We start from the raw sequence: 19,845 nt of genomic DNA, 5'->3' as shown, positions 1-19,845 counted from the left end.
TAATGGAACTTTGTGCTAGTCATGTCATGTTTAATAATCTGTTGGAGAGTTTTGAGGAGAGGAAAAAAATCAACACAAGACTATACAGCACATTACATGGTGTCTATTTTTAAACAAATGTGTAAGCGGTTTCCAGCTCCCTTTTTATTTCTGGGAGCAATCTGTGCAATTGGCATTGGGTTAGAATATACATAAGATATAGATTGCTCTGTTTCTCTTTATCTGCCCATTGATCAGTAAACAATGGCTTTTTTTTGCCCAGAATAAAAGATTTTGTCATGGCAGCTGGTTTTAAGTAGCTACTTGCCCACAGGACAAATACATTTACAAATCTTGGGATGTGGTTTATACATCATGTTATGGTTTGCTTTTCCAACTGAACCTTTCAAATAATGTGATTCAGTCTTCAGTGTTTGTTTGCTGTAATTACTGCTAAAATACAGACATTTTCCCATTTACTGTAGGTTACTTTTCTGATGTTTAGTGAATAGCTTTCCTGACTGTCCTCTTAACTGTTGATTCCATTCAGAAATGTACATAAACAAGAACTGTTGGAATGTTCAGTGAAATGCTGCTCAACACATTTCTCTTAGATAATTTAAGGGGATATTGCATCATTCTGTAGTATAGATATCTATATGTTTCAGGGCATCATTTTAATATAGTTTGATATGTATTGCATCATAAATCTATACAGCACTTGGTATGGAGGTTCCTAGAATATTCTACATATTTGCACATACATATCTTCATTTGGTTTGTCAAATACCCATCAGCAAAATGTTGTTGTGTTCTGAGAGCAGTGTTGTGAGCATTGCAGGTTTCCGGATAAGGGGTCTTTCTGTAATGTGGATCCCCATACCTTAAGTCTACTAAAGCAAAATATTTTAGGGATGCACCGAATCCACTATTTTGGATTCTGCCACACCCCCGAATCCTTTGCAAAAGATTCGGCCGAATACCAAACCAAATCCGAATCCTAATTTACGTTTGCAAATTAGGGGTGGGAAGGGGAAAACATTTTTTACTTCCTTGTTTTGTGATAAAAAGTCATGTGATTTCCCTCTCTGCCCTTAATTTGCATATGCAAATTCAGATTCGGTTTGGCCAGGCAGAGGGATTCAGCCAAATCCGAATCCTGCTGAAAAAGTCTGAATCCTGGTCAAATCCCGAACCGAATCCTGGATTTGGTGCATCCCTAAAATATTTAAACATTTAGGGGCACATTTACTAAGGGTCGAATATCGAGGGTTAATTAACCCTCGATATTTGACTATCTAAATTAAATCCTTCGACTTTGAATATCGAAGTTGAAGGATTTACCGTTATTCGTTCAATCGAACGATCAAAGGAATAATCGTTCGATCGAATGATTCGAAGGATTTTAATCCATCGATCAGAAATTAGCTAGAAAGCCTATGGGGACCTTCCCCATAGGCTTACATTGATGCTCGGTAGGTTTTAGGTGGTGAAGTAGGGCGTCGAAGTTTTTTTTAAAGAGACAGTACTTCGACTATCGAATGGTCGAATAGTCGAACGATTTTTAGTTCGAAACGTTCAATTCAAAGTCGAAAGTCGTAGTCGAAGGTCGAAATAGCCAATTCGATGGTCAAAGTAGGCAAAGAAATACTTCGAAATTCGAAGCATTTTCCATTCTAATCCTTCACTCAAGGTAAGTAAATGTGCCCCTAAATAAACCCAATAAGATTTTTTGCCTCCAATATGGATGAATTATATCTTAATATGGATCAAGTACAAGGTACTGTTTTATTATTACAGAGAAAATGGAAATAGTTTTTGAATTATTTGATTAAAATGGAGGCATGGCCTTCCTGTAATTTGGAACTTTATTAATAATGGGATTCTGGATATCGGATCCCATACCTGTATTCAATTTCTTCTATTCTGTTTCCATTTAAAACTCAAAATCTCTGTTCTGCCAGAGAAGAGTGTCAATACCATTAAATGGGAAGATACATAAAAGGCCTTATGTACCAGAGACATTTCTTAATCATTTATTGCTGCTTGCAAGGAGTTCTGCTTCTAAGTAGTGATGGGCGAATTTATTCGCCAGCCGCGAATTTGCGCGATTCGCCGCCAGCGAATAAATTCGCGAAACTCACGCGACAATTCGCGGAAAAAATTCGCCGGCGTCAAAAATTTTTTTCGAGAAAAACGGACGCCGGCGTCAAAAACGGGCGCCGGTGTCGGAAAAACGGCACCGGCGTCAAAACGGGCGCCAGCGTCAAAAACGAGACGCCGGCGCCGTTTCGCGAATTTTTCGCCGTTTCGCGAATTTCGCGCGAAATTCGCAAATTTTTCGGCGAAGCTAAACGGCGCAAATTCGCCCATCACTACTTCTAAGCCCTAACATCCTATTGAAGAAAGTGGAGTTTGACTTGGCAAAGTCACTGTCCAACACATTTTGATGCTCTATCACATTCTTAAGCTTTTATATGAGTCAATTCAATAGAATTTATCTGATTATCAGAAAAACATTAATGGCCATCATGAAAGTTTCTAGTAGCTATAATTCAGTTATTAGTAAATATAACTGAATTATTTTGAATCTAATTTCTCAGCTCAAAGTCTTAGGGGGTTATTCAATAAAAGGCACTAAATTTGCTCAGGTGCAGTAACAACCAGGAGGTAGAATTTACTGGTCACCTGTTGAAGAGCAGAAAAACATAGGGAAAAGGCATCAGAATGATTACTTTAATGCAAAACATTTTAATCCAGATTGGAGTGTTACCACCAGAGCACAGTGGGGGTCATTTATCAACGCTGGGCAAATTTGCACATGGGCAGTAACCCATGGCAACCAATCAAATTGCTGCATTCATTCTTCTACTTGCTGCTGGCTTCAAAAAGCTAATCACTGATTGGTTGCTATAGGTAACTGCCCATGGGCAAACTTGCCCAGTGTTGATAAATGAGCCCCAGTGTCCTTAGGAGTTATGTACTTGCAGAGAACAGCCCTGCCATCTGCCATAGATCCAGAAATAGAGAAGACTGTGGCACTCTGTAATTTGTAGAATGTTAAATTGGTGGTTTATTGGCTCCACAAAAGACACAAATATGTCATGAATTGTGTTTTTTTAAACAAATCTGTGCTTGCCAAGAAAAGAGAGTTTAGAGAATGCCTAAGTGCAATCACATGCTAAACAGAGAAACCGTTACAATGAAATCAACTGTTATTTATAATATTGACATTTGTATTAATTGCAAATGTAACTGTGTTATTCGGTTAACAACATGAGAATGTAGTATTAATGAGAATCTAATTTTAATTCTGTGGGCAGAACCACACGTGAGCTGAAAATTAGATTTGTTGAACATGATAGGAATGTCAGACTGGGAGCGAAAATGTACAAAAAAATATGGGGGTAACATCCCTACAAGCAGACCCTAGAAACATGCTTTGACTTTATTAGACCATTATACAACAAATGTGTGTAAGATGCTACAGAAAGGCTGGAACCCAATCTTTTCCAGACGAACTGAGTAAGTTTAACATCAAGTTGATACATATATATGTAAGTGGCATATTTATCAAAAGGTGAGATTAGAGCCCACCCCAGAAAAACTCACACACTCTTTGTTCATTCCTATGGGAATTTTAGAAGCAAATCTTGAAATCGGACAATTTCTAGAGAAGAAAAATTCAAAAAACGTTTTTTCTGAGTTCGAAATTGATTTAAAGTGGTCCAATGGGATCGGTGCACCTCCCATTGACTTCTATAGCACCTCAACAACTTTTACTCAGTGAAGTTTTGCCTTAGAGGTTTTTGTGGGGCAGATTTATCAAGGGTCGAATTTCAAAGTACAAAATTTCGAAGTACAAAAAACTTCGAATTAAAAAACTTTGAATTCGAGTATCGAATTCAACGTTTTTTCAACAAATTTGGCAATCCTGCAGTCGAATAAAAATCGTTTGATCGATTCGAACGATTTTTAGCGATCGATCTAAGGATTTCTATTCAACCAAAAAAAACGTATAAAAGTGCTCTATATCATACGCTCTAATAGGCTAATATTGCACTTATGTTGCTTTAATTTGACGAACTATGAAGTTGAAGTTTTTTTTAAAGAGACAGTACTTCGATTATCGAATGGTCGAATGATTTTTACTTAGAATCGTTCGTATCGAAGTCGAATGGTCGAACATAGCCTATTCGAAGGTCAAAGTACCCAAAAATTTATGAAATTTGAACCATCACTCGAGCTTAGTAAATCTGCCCATTAATAAATCTAACATTTATTTAAAAATATAGGAAAATCACCAATTTATTGAGATTCGTGGAAAAAAATAAATTTGATTGTTTGTATATGGGCCCCTTCGTGTAGGTCCCACATCCCTGTAGTTCTGTCCTCTTCTGTATGTTCATGTGTATGAACACATGCTAAAATATGTTACTGCCCTCAACTGTTCCGTTACCGTTAGATACAGGGCTATGACAGTATGAGGGTGGTTTAGTTTAAAAGCATGTCAGGTGTTATTGGAAGCATGTGAATAAGAGTTCAGATTTTCTTATCAGAGGAACTAGTGCAAATAAAGATTAATTTAATATCTTACCTGGTCGACTGTATAAAGCTGTGTGTGTATGAGATAGGCAGCAGGTATATGTTCTTCTACAATGACTTATTTTGCTAAAAGAGTCCAAAAAGACCTCACTATAGCTTAACTTTATGACTTAGTGCATATCAGTGCGTTGCTGAGATGTACTTACCCAGTTTGTATGTTTCCCACGTGGTGAATTAAATTATATATGCTTTCCATTTGTATGATGTTAGCTGTCACATTTTCCACTATATCCATGCATAACGTATTTTTGTTTGAAAGTTTTCCCTTATTTTTGGAGGAGTAGAGGAATTATTTCATCTAAATGAAGGACCTTCTTTGGGCTTAGGGACCATTAAAAATAGTACTGGTAATGATAGGAACTTGATGTTCTTTGGTCATGTAATGGATTCTCTAATATATAGCCTTATTATAAGAAAATATTTGAATTAAGTAGGGTTAATTTAGGACTACCACAGATTTGTTAGGATAGGGTATGGTGCTACCCTGTGGGATCTTTGTCCTTGGCCCACCAAAGGGCAGAGTTATTATTCCACATTATAATGGTAATGACAGGGGTCTGGTTAACAAATTATTCTCCATGTTACTGCAGAAAATTATTTTAATCAATTCATTAAGATCTGTTAATTTCCATTGCCTTGCTTTTAACACAATGCTTGCTAATTTCCAAATAATGATTTGGTGTTAGAACTTGGCGATACTACTGACATCTAAAACAGGGCCATATAAAGCCATGTGTAATATAAGTCCAATATATAGTGTTGATTTTGTCTGTTCTTTTGCCAATACACTTAAGATAGGATTGGTTTTCTGGTCTTCAGTGTAGGAAGAGACTCCCTCTGATGTACAGGCTGTGAAGTTATATATAAACCCTATCTACAACCCTCTGACACACCGTGTTGGAAATAATAATAATAAGGAAATAATGTAATCTCTCTCTCTCTCTCTCTTATAATTTGGAGTAAAATAATAAAGCAAAGCAAATACGTTTTGTATAATGAGCTTCTCCCCCTCCCTGTATAATATCTTATATAATTATATTACTGATTACATTTCCCTCCTTTTTCTTTTCTCAATGGAGGTCATTTATCAACACTGGGCAAATTTGCCCGTGGGCAGTAACCCATGGCAACCAATCAAACAGAACATACTTTATTTTTCAATGCAGAATTTGTTTGCTGGGCTTATGATACAGGTCGTTATTGTTACTTTAAGAAACTGATGTTAGAGGATTAAATGTATTGTATCTGTTATATATATTAGCAAACTGGCCATAAAGTAATAGTGATTTCTACTAATAATTCGCTGCTTTAGAAAAAAGATCGTGTGGGTCAAACTTGTGTTTATTTTTGTAAATCATTGTTTATTTTTTAATCATTTTTTAGCAAACCTCTTTTGCCTGAATTGAATCATGATGTTTTGGATGGTGGATGGGTTCAGCTTGTGGTTAGATATAATTCTTACATGTCCTTTAGCAGGATAATCTGGTTTCCAGTTGCCAGCATCTTTGCATACATTTGCATTATGATTAAAAGTTTAAAGATTTAATGACTGACCATGTGTCTAGAATACCACAAATGTAACTGCTCCAGTGTAAGAGGTAATGTATGCCAAACCATAAATAATACGGCTGTAATTGTATCAAGGTGCTTTCTTGTGTACTATATAATTCTTAGTACTGAAGGTCATGCAGTTTATATCAAGCACCAGAATGATAATGTGCAATTTGCATGCTTATTAACCATGGCTGGATTATTTATTATTCATTATTACATTTGGAAAACTGAAAATAGAAAGCCTTTCATTCTGATTTAAGAAAAGTATAGTAACTGCTATCAGTATTTTCCACCAATCTCCTTAGGTTTAACCTAATATTGGGAATCTTGCAGTCAGTCCCTTGAGCTCAACTGGAAGTATAATATTTCTTGTAAATGCATTAAAGATTTTATCGCTGTACCAGTCTTGTATTTAAACTTGCCCGGTGCATTGGTAGACATTTGGGTTAAAGGATTAAACAGAAGAGAGAAAAGTTTCATATGAACTTGACGTCCTCAATTCTTCAAATGAATGAGACCCCAGATGAGATATTTTATCTGATGTATAGAATATATTGTGTTAATATTTAAAATGGAACTAATGTTGGCATTTCGTAAAACAACTTCATTTTATTTGAAAAAGCTTTTAATTTGGAGATAAGCAAAACCATAAAGTCAGAATAAAGTCACATAAAGTGAGAAGTTTTGGACACTAAACAAATGGAAAACCATAAAAAAATAAAGCGGTAACTCTATCTGGCTTATGAATCATATAGACCAGTGATCCCCAACCAGTAGCTCATGAGCAACATGCTACTCACCGACCTCTTGGATGTTGCTCCCAGTGGCCTCAAAGCAGGAGCTTATTTTTGAATTCCAGGCTTGGATGCAAGTTTTGGTTGTATAAAAACCAGATGTACTGCCATACAGAGCCACAATGTAGGTTGACAATCCACATAGGGGCTACTAAATGGCCAATCACAGCCCTTATTTGTCACCCCAAGAACATTTTTCATGCTAGTGTTGCTCCCCAACTCTTTTTATTTTTGAATGTTGCTCACGGGTTCAAAAGGTTGGGGATCCCTGATATAGACATTCCCATGGAAACTACTTAAGGCCTCTGTTGACCAGTCTCTGTAGTCCGAGTCACCAAAGGTTTGCCTGATCGTTCATCATATCAAATAATCTGGCAATGTTTTACCCAGCTTTAGATTTACAGGTTTTGTTATGGCAAAGTGCAGGTTATCACGTGAGTCTCCATTCTTCTCCAGGCCATGTACAAAACAAACTCAACCAGCTGTACGCAAGGACCTTACTTATATTACCACTTCACTTCATTACACTGTTGGGATGGTTTGAGACAGTAGTGCCAGACATGAGAAACTATTTACAAACATTTCCAAGAGCCACACAGCGAATTAAGGCTTTTGCAACAAACTAGTTTCTGCAATAGCAATTGGCAATAGTTGTAATAGCAGGGCCTATTTAAAGCACATGTCACAAAATATAGAATTTAATTTTATATGTCCTGCTGTTTTTCCCAGGCTAATGGCGTAAGCAAAGAAGCTCAAGATTTGGATCTGGTTTCTGTGAAATCTGGAAGTACTTTAACATGCACCAGAAAAAATGGCTCACAGAGACAATATTCTGCAGGATCATCCAGTAAGTGCAAGTGTTGATTAGTTATGGCGACTAATAGCATCATCAGAGATGTTTCCAGGACTGCAGCCAACCCATGCTAACTTCTTTTGGGTTTGGAGTGGGCAAGGGAATCTGTATCGTTAGTGTAGTTTCTATTTGCCGCCTCTGGTAAAATGCTACCTGAGGAAAGTTTCTCACCTTGTCTCATAGCAAGAATTGCTATGTACAGTATATTAAGCTGGATTCATTGTTTATCATCATTATCATTATTTATTTATATAGCGGCAGCAAGCTATGCAGTGCTTTGCCTTAATGTTTAATCAACAGGGTTATAGAGAATATAGAATAGGATCAGAGGACCCTGCTTGCAAGAGCTTACTTTCTAAACGGTGAGGATTGAGAAAAACTCAGTCTAGAATAATATTACATATATATGTGTTTGCATTGAAAAACATACAATATAACGAAAACAGATGAACATTAGTTCTGTATATCTGCTGAAAATAGTGTTTGTCTCTTCCAGACAGAGAAGTCATTACACCTTACATCAAGACAGGTTCAGGACCTCATAAAAAAGAGAGGATTTCTTTTCGAGACAGCCCAATGCAGTTGAGCGGTGGATGGAGTAGAGGAAAAAAGAAAGGGAAAATTGGAGAGTATATTTGAGAATATGAAAGTAAAACTGAATTATTGCATTTTAGGTTTTGCTGATATATTGCTTATTTGCTGTAAATAAAATATCAGTCGTTTCCTATATTAAAATGTTGATTCTTGTGTGTCAGACAATGTACTGTACAATATACATTGGTTATTTTAATTTAATAAAATATACTATTTATTTATTTTGGCTGAGAGTTTTTAATTGTGCTTCATCTGAACTTTTACATTTAAATCACTATGCCATCTTTATTTAATTCTGTACTTTTATCATTCAACAAAATTATAATGTAAGGTTACCAAATATAACACAAAGTAGCAATAAATAACAGTTCTGTTTTGGAAAGCAGTACAATATTAGTGCTAAATAAAGCTGCTGATGAAGTCCCAATCTGTTTCATTGGCCATGGAGAAAATTGCCACCTCTCTATCTAAATATTTACAGCATACAAAATGATGAAGAATGATTAAAATGATAAAGTATTAAAATTCAGAAACACACAGACATATATGGGTTGAATACCTGCATAGAGTCTAAATAAGTGATGGGCAAATGTATTAATTTATTGCGAATTTTCCCACGAAACTGCTGGAAAAATTCCGCGGCAAAAAATTTCACTCGTAAAAATTTCCGCGTGTCCAAATTATTTCACACCCATTGACTAATACATTTGGACAAAAGTTGCGCATGTAAAAATTGTCGCATGTGAAAATAATTTTGACACCCATTGACTTCAATGCGTTTCAAAAATGTTTAGCTGTTTTGCGAATTTTTTTGGAGTTTAGCGAATTTTTTGGCGAAACGGGACAGATTGGCCCATCACTAGTCTAAATTGCAATAGATTGATCTAAGTCAATAACTGATTTGTTACCATTGGTTTCTGCACTCAAGCCATATAGTGTTTTTTAGCACCTGTGTTAAGATCAGCCCACAGTGTCTTAATTGGGTGGTATTTATTGGACATGAAGGGGCCCATTCACTTAGCTCGAGTGAAGGAATATAGGAAGAATAGTTCGAATTTCGAAGTGTTTTTTTGGCTACTTCGACCATCGAATGGGCTACTTCGACTTCGACCTTCGAAGTGATTACAGCAAGTCAAAAAAAGACTGGTAAGTCTCAGGGCAGACTTACAGTATATTTTTTTCAAACAGTAATGATTAAAAAAAAAGATAGTAATCATTTCAGATTTAAAAAATTCTTTATAATGCAGAAGTCAATGGGAAGTGTATTTTGTAACAATCAAAGCTATTTTATTTTTAACATTCAAATTTGTAAAAATTACGTTTTTTTCTGCAAATGAACAAGATTCGGTGTTTTCAATTCTTTCTTTCTTAAATATCCTAGCAATCCCGGAAAAATCGCAATTGCAAAAAACTTTCATCAAGTTTAATTGTGATTTTTTTTTTCAGGATTAACAGGGGCACATTTACTAAGCTCGAGTGAAGGATTAGAATAAAAAATACTTCAAATTTCGAAGTATTTTTTTGGCTACTTTGACCATCGAATTGGCTACTTCGACCTTCAACTACGACTTCGAATCGAACGATTTGAACTAAAAATCGTTCGACTATTCGACCATTCGATAGTCGAAGTACTGTCTCTTTAAAAAAAACTTCGACCCCCTAGTTTGCCACATAAAACCTACCGAGGCCAATGTTAGCCTATGGGGAAGGTCCCCATAGGCTTCCTAACAATTTTCTGATCGAAGGATAATCCTTTGATCGATGGATTAAAATCCTTCTAATCGTTCGATTCGAAGGATTTAATCATTCGATTCGAAGGATTTAATTGTTCGATCGAACGATTATTCCTTCGATCGTTTGATCGAACAAATTGTGCTAAATCCTTCGACCCTAGGTAAATTTGCCCCGAATAGTATACAAAATAAGAGTGGCAGGCATAGCACATAGCAACCTTACATTCTTAGGGAAGTACCTGAACAATATTGGAGACAGCATCCACATTTCCAGTACTGGGAATGGTGGAATACATATAAAATGCTGTGTTTTTGTAACCTATGTCACTACTATGTTACTTTAAGCAGGCCTGGATTTGTGGAAAGGCCACCATGTCTCCATACGTGCAAACCAACACTTACTATTTTGGTGTCCAGAGCAGCCTCAGTAAGATCAATAGCAGTAGCAGTCTAAACTGAGTTTGCCCTATGTTGTGCTTCATAATTCTGGTTTCCGCCTGTGGATGCCACACCTCTGCTGCTGGGTAATTGACAAGGGCCCTTTTAGCCTTTGCCCAACATCCTACTGTTTGAACTGGTGCTTCTACCGTTTCTGCAAAGTGGTATTTACATGCCAAGACCTAGAATAGACCTACATGGCTAAAAAATATCTTGCATGTGTTTTTCATCTATATAAGGTCAGAAATAATTCTACTAATGAAGATTCTGGAAAACAGTGGCAAATACCACTTGAGCCCTCTAATCTAACTGTGCAGCCCCAACATTTTGGTTTCTCTAAGAGTTATTTACAGTTACTGAAATAAACAATCCCAGCTTTGTTGTGCATCTCATGTATTTAGGTCAGTAGTACAACTTGATAAGTGTTATTTTTTCCTCCACAGGAATACATTTTATAACACGGCCATTGACGGTAGTGAGGTGAAGCCCTCAACAAAAGCTAATATTCTTAAGGAAGTGAGGTCAGAGTTCACAGAAAAGGAAGGGGGCAGAGTGAGAACTTCAGTCTTTAAATGTAAGTGAAGAATTTATAAGTTGGGGCTTTTTGTAGAATTGTAAATGGCAAATGTCATTTTTTATTAGCCAGAAGTGTTTACCATGGCATGAAGAAGTGAGATTTAGCCATGATTTCAAGCCAGTATCCCAACTTATATTGTTATTTTAATTCTATAAATGCTAATACTAAAATCCCAGAGCAACTGTGTGAGGCGGTTAGTATTTATATGCAATATCTGGGCCTGATATATCAAGACTGTACATTTTACAAAGTGATAACACTGATTAATGCTTGATATACATTTAATGAGCATTTTTTTTTCATTTTTTGAATCACTGTAGCAGGTAAAATAATTGTCATGCGTGCAAAATGCATCATTGGGGGTATGGCTCTTCAGTATTGCTGAGAAGCTCAAAACGGCTGAAACTATTGAAAAGACATTTTGAATTGTCAATGAATGTGTCAATATGTTTTACTGTTCTTGACAGCTGGGAACATTTTGTTAAATGGGGAAAATATCAAACTTCTGCGAATCTGTCAGGATTCAACCTCGCATGTTTCATGTTTAGGTAATTTTATTGTACAGTGCTGACGAATATATGTTGTAATAATAATAATCAATAATAATAATCATAATAATATTTGCAGGGTTAAAGGGCTGATTACCAGAATAATGCTCAATGGTGCCTATGGCAAATGTATTTATTAAGAAGTATCTGAAGTTGGTGAACCGTTTTTGGGTTTTAATAATTTTGCATCTTTTTGAAATGAACTGGGCCCCTTATCACAAATGATGTATTGGCACAGTTTATTCTGGTACTCTACTGATGAATTCATGATGAATCTCACAAAACTTTTCCCTCGTTCCTTCCCAATAATGATAATGTCATGTGGGTACAGCACTTGAACAATTTCAGATGTGCTGGGGAGGGAGTGTTCTGCCAAATATTGCTGAACATGTGGAGATTATTTTAGAAAGGCACAAATTGTGTTTAAAAAAAAATGTTCATTAATAATATTAAAAAGAATTCGCTAGTAACAGCCCTATAGCATGTTGGATATTGTAAGATGACGTGATATCGCCAGAAGCTAGCCACACATTTTTATTTGCAGTTTCAAAGCATGTGTGGCATCCTGGAGAAAATGACATTTAAATGGGTTTAAAAATATTTTAGGTTATGCAAATGACTGCTTAAAGGGATTCTGTCATGATGATTTTTAGGATGTAGTTTTTATTTCTAAATTACACTGTTTACACTGCAAATAATTCACTCCACAATATAAAATTTCATTCCAGAACCAACAAGTGTATTTTTTTAGTTGTAATATTGGTGTGTAGGTAACTATCTCAGGTTATTTTGCCTGGTCATGTGCTTTCAGAAAGAGCCTGCACTTTAGGATGGAACTGCTTTCTGACAGGCTGTTGTTTCTGCTACTCAATGTAATTGAATGTGTCCCAGTGGGACATGGATTTTACTATAGAGTGCTGTTCTTAGATCTACCAGGCAGCTGTTATCTTGTGTCAGGGAACTGCTATCTGGTTACCTTCTCATTGTTCTGTTGTTAGGCTGCTGTGGGGGGGTGATATCACTCCAACTTGCAGTACAGCAGTAAAGATTGACTAAAGTTTATTAGAACACAAGTCACATGACTGGGGCCAGCTGGGAAACTGACAATATGTCTAGCCCCATGTCAGATTTCAAAATTAAATATAAAAAAAAATCTGTTTTCTCTTTTGAGAAACGGATTTCAGTGCAGAATTCTGCTGGAGCAGCACCATTTACTGAGGTGTTTTGGAAAAAAAAACGTTTTTTCTCATGACAGTATCCCTTTAAATGTACCAGTTGGAAGCCTGGTCCTTAATGTCATGCCTACCCAATGGAATGGTGTATATATAGAGATAACTGTATACTACTTAGTGAACTATGGATCAAGTTGGATAGGCAAAGGGTTTTGACTAGCTAAGAAGTTTTATTGTGATTTGGGGAGGACTAAACCCACAAGAGACTAAACTGACTGCATCCACAAGAAAGATCGGATGCAAACAGCTTGTTTAAAAAATGAATGTTCAGGCTGATTAGCTGTGCATATATCTTGATAGAAGGGATCCACAAGGACTGAATTAATCAATGTGTTGCTTTTCAACCCAACCCTTGAAGCAATGGCATAAGCACATGAGGAGAAGCCTGGGGGTAGATAGTCCAGTGAGTACCTGAAAAGATTTTGGTTACATTAATTGGCCTCTTTTCCCCTGCCTTCACACCATGGGATTACAAGAAAGTAGGGGGCATCTCAAGACATACACACTCTCTCTCACACACTCTCAATAGGGTTGGTTTAATGTGCTATTTATAGGTTGCTTTATTCTAAAATAATGTGGGGTTAAACCGTGACATTTTTACATCAGTGTGTTGATATTAGAGTGAATAGTATAGAAGCTTAATATATTGGGCATGTAGTATGTCCAGTCCTCCATATTCTACTATGTTGCATGCTTCTTATTGAGAGCCATTGATGCTGGGACCAGCTATTCCATCGCGGTAAATCTCCCCTGCCTAAATCAGGAGTGCTGTTTGACCTAAATAGCTTCTGGCTCTCTTTTGGTCATGTCTATACAAGACTGTAGTAGAGTCCTGTGTCAGCATCAATTCTATAAAATAAGGTGCCCAGTCTTAGCTGTGAGTGCCGCAACCTCTGTAATGGCCTTAAAAAGAGTTTACATTTCAAAACTGTGGAATTGGTTTGACCACTGACTTATTTTGGAGTCATTCCCAGTGGTTTGCTTCCTTTTGCATTTAATAAAGTCCTTTAAAGGGATACTGACACTAAAAAACTACTTTTTAAAATATGAATGTACATTAAAAGTCATGTTGATTGTTTTTTGCTGAGACATTTGTTGTAAGTTGAGGTTTAGTGATGGGCGAATTTCTCCCATTTCGCTTTGACGAAAAATCCGCAAAACGGCAAAAAAATTATGAAAATTAATGGCCACCAAAATTTTGGACGCACGTCTGAAAAGTCGCTTGTGTAAATTTTGATACCTGCGTTAAAGTCAATGGGCATCCAAATAGTGTTGAAGTGCATCGTTTTTAGAGGCGCGTCCAAAATTTTTTGACGCCGGTGAATTTTCGCGGCAACAAATCGCGGCAATATTCTGAGAATTCGTGCAAGGCAAATGTATTCGCCCATCACCATTGAAGTTTCCAAACCTGACTGTTTTGCCAAACTGACTGTCCCATCTCCGTTAAAATTTCTAATGCTAATGGACTCCTGTTGAACAAATATGGCAGCCCCCTCATACAGGAATATGGGGCATCAGACAGGTAATGTAAAAGCAGTGTGCAAATACTTTATGGCAAAGTTAGAAGTTGCTTTCAAAGGCAATATTATGATAGATGTAAAAATGAGTTTAAATATTGGTGTCTATATCAAAATTTCTTGCTATGCCATGGCATTAAATCTACATCCATTCACAGACATCTTGTAATTGAGAAAAATGTTTTTTAATCTTTTCAAATGGCAAATGCAAATTAAGGTGACCATATTTTCAGAGTGAAATCTGGGGACAGGGCAAAATGTTTAGGCCACGCCCACTGTGTAAAACATACCCCCACTAACCACTCCCCATTTTACAAAACACCCTCTGGGAATATATGAACGAACGCAGTGGCAATTTTGTGTATAATACCCCCAGAATGCATAGTAGGATGGCACAGAGATTATTTCATGTATAAATACCCCCAAAATTTATAGTAGGTTGGCACAGAGATTATTTCATGTATAAATACCCCCAACATTTATAGTAGGTTGGCACAGCGATTATTTCATGTATAAATACCCCCAGAACTCATAGTAGGTTGGCACAGATATTATTTCATGTATAAATACCGCCAGAACTCATAGTAGGTTGGCACAGCGATTATTTCATGTTTAAATACCCCCAGAACTCATAGTAGGTTGGCACAGAGATTATTTCATGTATAAATACCCCCAAAATTTATATTAGGTTGGCACGGAGATAATGTCATGTATAAATAGCCCCAACATTTATAGTAGGTTGGCACGGATATTATTTCATGTATAAATACCCTCAGAACTCATAGTAGGTTGGCACAGAGATTATTTCATGTATAAATACCCTCAGAACTCATAGTAGGTTGGCACAGAGATTATTTCATGTATAAATACCCTCAGAACTCATAGTAGGTTGGCACAGAGATTATTTCATGTATAAATACCCTCAGAACTCATAGTAGGTTGGCACAGATATTATTTCATGTATAAATACCCTCAGAACTCATAGTAGGTTGGCATAGAGATTATTTCATGTATAAATACCCTCAGAACTCATAGTAGGTTGGCACAGAGATTATTTCATGTATAAATACCCCCAGAACTCATATAGTCGGATGGCAGAGTGGTAATTTCATGTATAATGCTCCAAGACAGTCTCTATATTATTTTGAGTGATAGAGACACTTACAGCAGAGGGGACAATAAGTAAAAACTTTCTTTATGTACAACACTATAGATGTGGACTATGTGCCATGTGGAGGGAAAATCAGTCAATAATGGAAAGGTCAGGCAGATAAACTTTACTCTGGGGCAGCGTCTGACCTGGCTATCACTTTGATCCCTGCACTTGGAATTCTCTCATGCCATGTCACCCATCTCTGTGTCTGTGAGCGAGCGCTGCTGCTGCTGTATTGCCGCTTTCCTTTCCTCAGTCCATAGTTGAAAATTGTTCTGTGCAGCAGGAGGTGGGCAGAGGGGGGATCAGACAGGAGACACATTCAGCAGTCCTTCGTCACAGCTTGCAAATTAGCCAATGAGGGAGGCACTTCAGGTTTTGCACTTGCAATGAATTGAATGTAGTGCTTTGACTCTTGTGTTGTGTGGTGCTTCCTGATTGGCCAATTGGCATAGCGCAGTCTTCTGTTTTGAAGGACCTGCAAACAAAGTTGGCTGCCTGAATGCCTGACGATCCAGGGATTTCACAGGGGCATTTTTGTCACACGGGGACGGCCAACGGGGACAATTTCCATGGGGACTGCACCTCTGAAATGGGGTACATCCCCGGCAAACGGGGACAAATGGTCACCTTAATGCAAATGCCTAGACATCCCTACCCATACTGGCTAATAGCTATGCAATGGGATTGTTTGGCTCACATCCATACACATTATAAAGAACTTGTGCAAAAGAAGGCTGCACTTATTCATTATCTAGAGACATGGACCAAACAATTGGATTACATAAGGATTTTAAAGAGCTGTAGCTACTCTTACTCCTACTTGATACTGACCAAAGACTACCCCTATGTGAGTGTGGGTTATCTGCAAAATTTTCAGCCCAGATCTTCCAGGTGTGATAGCCTATAGTATCTCAAAATGGCCACTCAGAATGGTCTCCCAGGTCATCACTCAAAGAGTGATGGTCAATGGCCTGAATAAACCAGCCAACTCACCCACGTGTGGCCAGATACAGGTTGATTGCCTTACACAGACCATTAGTACAATATTATAGAGATTCCCCTTCATCAATTGTAATTATAACTTTCAGGTTAAAACTGCTGATGGCTGATTGATCAATAGTGCATGTTAACAGGGTCTGAGCTATAAAAATATTTTAAAAAATTCCAGTTGTGGTCATATTAAGAGCATAAAAAAGAGAATAAATTGCATGCATTCTGCTATAAAACCTAATATAAAAATCTAATATAAAACTTGGCCAGGCTGTTCAGGACATGAAGAGCTCATAAAAGATCTCCCACAATTATGAAAGATTTAGGAATTTGCTTGGAGGTTGATAGTGGAAGGTGTTGGGCTGTACAGATTGTATGAGGGCTGCCACCATAATGTTATACAGGAATTGAAAAGTCAATCCAGCCAAAAGACAATCCTTGCAGTCGACACAGGCTAAGGATAACAAATAGTGGGTAAATTGCATGCCTTTAATTGAATCAGCTTGAGATGCAGCCCCTGGTGTTGTAATAGTCACATGCTGCTCATCAAAGAGCAAAGTTTCTCTCCTTCAGATCAGTATCAGAGTTGTATTATATGAACTCTCGTGCTGCACGCACGCATAAGCTTTCCTTATATATTCCTGCGCTCATCTGCTCTTCAATATTTGTTCTGATCCTGCAATCCCGTTATCATTTTCTTATCGTTGGTGTTTATGTTCATCTTTGCCTTTTGGTTATTGGCTTATTTGGATGACAGTTTCAATGGCGATTATGTTGAAAATGTATTTTGAGTGTTTCTAAAAATATTCTATTTTTATAAATATTTTAGCATATTTCAAATGTTCACACACACACACACATATATTCGAATTCTTTTCAGCCTTCCTCAAGAGACGTTGATGGAAGGAGTGTATGTTTCTGGAGAACTATGGGAAGGCCCCTTCGATAATAGTGGGACTAATTTATCCTATGGCCAAAAGTCCAGTGGTTTGTTAGCATGAAGTATGATGTTCCCTATCTGTAAGGCAAAGGAGGTTTTGAACTCACCCTGCACCTGCAGGCTTTTTGGTCAAGGGGTGGGGGACAAAGGGGTGCTCTCTAGCCTTGCATTAAAGGAGTGTTTCAAGACTCTTGTACCTGTAAGTCTTTTTTTGTGTTTTTGCATATTTTTTACACTGTGGGATTTTGGAAGCACATATAATTTTTTTTTAACTGTTATAAGGGTACCAGATGGTGTAATAATGGCATGAAGACAATTACACCATATTTCTTTTGCGTGATTACAGCTGCAAAACAAAAAGTTAGGTCGAGCAGCTCACAAATATCTTTTTTAGTTAAACTGATTAATTAAAGATCCACTAGAATTAAGTTGATTTTTTTTTTATAATACCACAGATTCCCTTTTATAAAATGATAATTTCTTTACATAGAAAGTATAAACGTATGTTACAGTTTTATAATATCATAGTAAATATTGTAGTGCAGGAGTATCCAACATTTTTTACTCGTGAGCAACATTCAGACATAAATGAGTTTGGGAGCAATAAAAGAATGAATAATGTTCCTGGGGGTGCCAAATAAGTTCTGTGATTGGCTTGGTTTGCCAACCTATTTGTCCCTTCTCAACCTAGATAGGTAATGTAAAAGCATTGGACAAATACCTTTATGGCAAATTTCTACAGTAAATCCCATGCAAAGGCAATGTTATGATAGATGTAAAAATGGTTTCATTTCTGGTGTCAGTAACTCCACAAATTTATCAATCACACAGGTGGTGCTTGTCAGCTGTCTTTAGTGAAATGAGTACAATATGCAATATATTTCTTTTATACAAGGAAGCACACCTCTCTTGTTAATCTGTTCCTCCAACCTCATAAACGTGATACTGCTATTCTGTCTTATTAGTAGACAACAATTACCTATTTCTAAATCTTACCATACCTGACCTTTGTACTGCAATACCCTCCACGTGCACACATCCAATATCATGGCACATGGATGGATGGACCTGGGGTTTTCTGGATAACAGATCTTTCCTTAATTTGGGTCTTCATGCCTTGAGTCTACTAGAAATTCATTTAAATATTAAATAAACCCAATAGGCTGGTTTTGCTTCCAATAAGGATTAATTATATCTTAGATGGGATCAAGTACAAGCTACTGTTTTATCATTACAGAAAAAATGGAAATCTTTTTTAAAAATTTAGATTATTTGGATAAAATGGAGTCTATGGGAGACAGCCATTCCGTAATTTGGAGCTTTCTGGATATCGGGTTTCTGGATAAAAAAATGAAAAAAATGTGTAATATTGAATAAATCTGGCTATTACCGGGAAACATAACCCACATTCATTTTGATCTGTTATAATAGTATTGTAATTGTCTGGGTTTCTTTCAGTTTGCTTGGACATCTTGTGTTATCATCCCATTTTAACTAAGGATACCCATAATGCATTGTTTCATCCATAATGCATAGGTGTCCATCACTGATATTGCTTAGAATTAGCACTTTAATTAAAAGAAAAACACAAGCCAATAAAATGCTATACAGTATCATATCATTGTATCCAAACAGTAGAGGAGTATTTCAGTGCCCCATGGCTTCACCCTGCTAAAGCATTTAATGCCGCTGGACATGTTTAATGTGCACCCAATAAATGCCTTGTGTACAACTGTGTTACTTACTGTTGATATGTATATGAAAGCCTATAGCACCACATTGCTAGACAACTGAGCTATTTTCTGTAATTATGGTCAAGGATAGAAGGTTAAATGGATAAAGGGATATACAGAGTGTGAATGAGACAGGTGGGTGGGAGAAACAAGTGATGAGAAGGAGAAGGAAACTGATGGAGTGAGAGAGGGAGCCATAATGAACAAGCACAGAGAGAGAGATGAAGGGAGGAAGGAAGAAGAGAGAGTGACTGAAGGACTGAGAAAGAGACAGAGTAGGAGAGATAATGCAGACATATGTTTTCACTATGCCATTAGTTTATAAATATATTTGCAGGAATGCGGTGACATGCAATATTCTTGTTATTTAAAGCTCCTGTCTCAATAAACATGAGCAGCACACTCTCATATAAACACAGGGAAACCTTCAGATTAAATAGCACATCAGTCAGCAGAGCTGTGCCTCTGTCTATAAACCAGACTGACTGCTGGGGGCAGACATGAGATCCCCTCAACTTACACACTTTCGCCCTGATATGTGACGGGACAAATCTTATCCCTGTGCTTCATTTTCTCCTGCTTTACAATTTCTTATGTTAAAC

At 37.0% G+C, this 19,845-nt stretch overlaps 1 pseudogene; it reads left to right on the top strand.

Annotated features, from left to right (window-relative positions):
- LOC108712377 overlaps positions 1-8,484 on the top strand; it is an 87,647-nt pseudogene extending 79,163 nt beyond the window's left edge.
- The last annotated feature ends 11,361 nt before the right edge of the window (positions 8,485-19,845 follow it).

The sequence above is a fragment of the Xenopus laevis genome, chromosome 3S (assembly GCF_017654675.1).
Source record: "Xenopus laevis strain J_2021 chromosome 3S, Xenopus_laevis_v10.1, whole genome shotgun sequence".
Classification (NCBI taxonomy): Eukaryota; Metazoa; Chordata; class Amphibia; order Anura; family Pipidae; genus Xenopus; species Xenopus laevis.
Note: the sequence above shows the minus strand (reverse complement) of the source record. Positions and strands in the feature narration are given on the sequence as shown.